This window comes from Lycorma delicatula, chromosome 1 (assembly GCF_047948215.1).
Source record: "Lycorma delicatula isolate Av1 chromosome 1, ASM4794821v1, whole genome shotgun sequence".
Lineage (NCBI taxonomy): Eukaryota > Metazoa > Arthropoda > Insecta > Hemiptera > Fulgoridae > Lycorma > Lycorma delicatula.
In genome coordinates this window covers 353717426-353720059 of record NC_134455.1, presented here as the reverse complement: position 1 = coordinate 353720059, position 2634 = coordinate 353717426, and positions in this window count along the sequence as shown.

Below are 2634 nucleotides of genomic sequence, written 5' to 3'. Positions count from 1 at the left end.
TATGACGTCACAATATGTAACTATGATATGATTTAATTCTTTGTCTAGCATTGTTTATTTATAGCTTTCAAATTATGTTAAAAAAGGTAAACAATAAAGAATGAGCTAACAAAATACGATATAGGAACTTAAAATGCTAAATATTCGTTGAAAAATAAAGAAATTACTTTAATTAAAATTTAAAGATTTTTCAAAAATTGTGAGTGATAAGAAGACTCTTAGTTCATATTCGTTTTCAGCATCAAAAAACAGATTAAAATCATGATTCGCATGTTAGGAAACAAAAATTATGTTTATCTTTGAATTAATGAATTGTGAACTGTAGTGTCTATCACTGTGTGCTGGGTTTTAACCGATTGATTATGCATATCTAAAAACCAGATTATAGATTTTTTTAAATTCCAAGTTTCAAGGGTTAAAATGGATTTTTGAATTTTTTTTGAAACCCTGTTTTTTTTTTTAATTTCTCTGTAATAAATGAAGAAATCAATCTGATTTTTCGTGAGTGTAATCTTCATGTCAATAAACCAATTTCTAAATTTTTGACATTTTCGAAAGATAAAAAAGTTTGATCAATGATTGCAAATTTTCCCAATCCCGACAAAAGTAAACGAGATATTCAGTAGACCTTGGCTTGCAAATACTCTTCAGATAAATTCTTAAAAACCATTTTCGGGTTTTTTAAATCTTTTTAAAGAGTGCGAAGTAAGACGGCACTGTGGCTTAACCAACACAGCCACTGCCACTTTTCCTCTATGTGTGACTGGCTGCACCTGGCACCGGTTAATTTACTAAAAAAAAAAATAAAATAAAAAGATTGACCTCTTCGGGAAACGCAAACAACCATACACGCCGGTGAAGTTGCGACAGAGAGCTAGTATAAAAATAAAGATGTTTTGAAAAAAAATTGTTTTTTGAGCAAAATTAAGACTATAAATTGCCGCGGTCTGCTGCTGGTCAATATCACTAAAATATAAAGGTGGCCGAACTTTGCCTTGTTCGTAATTGCTCGTTATCGCTTGGTTGTGTTCGGTTGATTCGAACACAATTCCTTGAATCCCTCACTTCCTCCGTTTCATTCAGTACAATTGTGGCTTTTTTAATGATCGTCTGTCGTTCCTTTTTTTTTCTGAAATATTGCGTTTGATGCTTGTTGATTATGGAATGGACGAATGATCTTGTTCTTCTTTTGATCGATTCGTACAAAAATTATCCTCTTCTCTGGGACCATACAAAAAATAAATATTTTAAATTGAAGAGTAGACTAAATATCGAAATCTAAATATTGCGGAAATTCTTGAAACCGATGTCAATGAAGTGAAGAGAAAAATTAATCCTGTTTTGGCTTCTTTTAGAAGAGAACGTCATAAAATATTGAAGAAATTTAATGATAAAAGCGAAATTTCCAAATGGTTTGCTTTTAATAGCCTTCAGTTTTTAATACATAAAGATTTATCAAAGAATTCTGAGAATACAGTAAAGGTAAAATCATTAATCTTTAATTTTTTTACTTCCTACTAAAAGAAGAATAATCACTCACGGATTTTATATATTGTATTTTTTTTCTTTTTTAATTCGCATAGGCTCTATACGTTATATAATGTATTTTATAATAAAAAAATTACATATTTACGTACGAAAACCTATATGAAAACTGCCAAAAAAGCTAAACAATGATTTAACGACATTTTAACTGGTATAGTTTTTACGCTCAATATTTTTTTCTCTGTAAGTTTTTGTTGAATACTTTCCTTTATTTATATGAAATAATAATTTTTAAGACACGCTATTTAATTGATTTTAAAAAAATTAGGGAATAAGAAATAAGCTTTGTTATATTTAACATAATGTGTTAACTAGATTTAATTTTTTATCTTTCTATCTAGTCACTGTTGTGTACCTCTTGGCGAATAATAATTTCTTAGTTAAAGTACGAGGTTTTTTTTTAATCAAGGTCAGATCTTAATAATACAAAAAAAAACTATACGTAAATGGTATAACAATAAAATTAACATTAAAAGAGACAGTTTTCAGTAAAACTAATCAACACAATTCAACATGTAATAGGAACATGAGACAAAAAATGACATTAAAGATAAATATATGGTAGAGACACAAAGAAAGAAAATTATATTAAGTAAATTTGACAGGAAGACAAGCAGAAAAATTATAAGATGTCATACGTTATCCTCAGAATCCAAAACCTAAGTGTGAGTTTATAAAACTGAATCTCCTTAGTGCTTCTTATGCAATTAATTAAACATATTGTATAGATTTATTGATTTAGATACGTAGTAAAGTCTATTGTTTGCAAATAAATTGTTTGCAATATGTTTTATATTTATAATTATGGTATTTAATTTGATAATATTGTATTGCAATGCATTTATTTGTTTGGTATACTATTTAAGGAGGAGGTAAGGTCAATCAGCTGTTTTATTAACTTCTTACCTGACAACGAGCGTACTGCTGTGGGTCGATCGTTTCAAGCACACAACAAAGAGTACGAGCAGCGTTGACTTGTTTTCCCCCCACTCAACGAACATGGCAAACGCATGCGCTGCCATATAGAGTACATCCTTGCAAGCATCTCGAACGGTAATATTTCTGTATTTAGTTTGTGATTATCCGCGC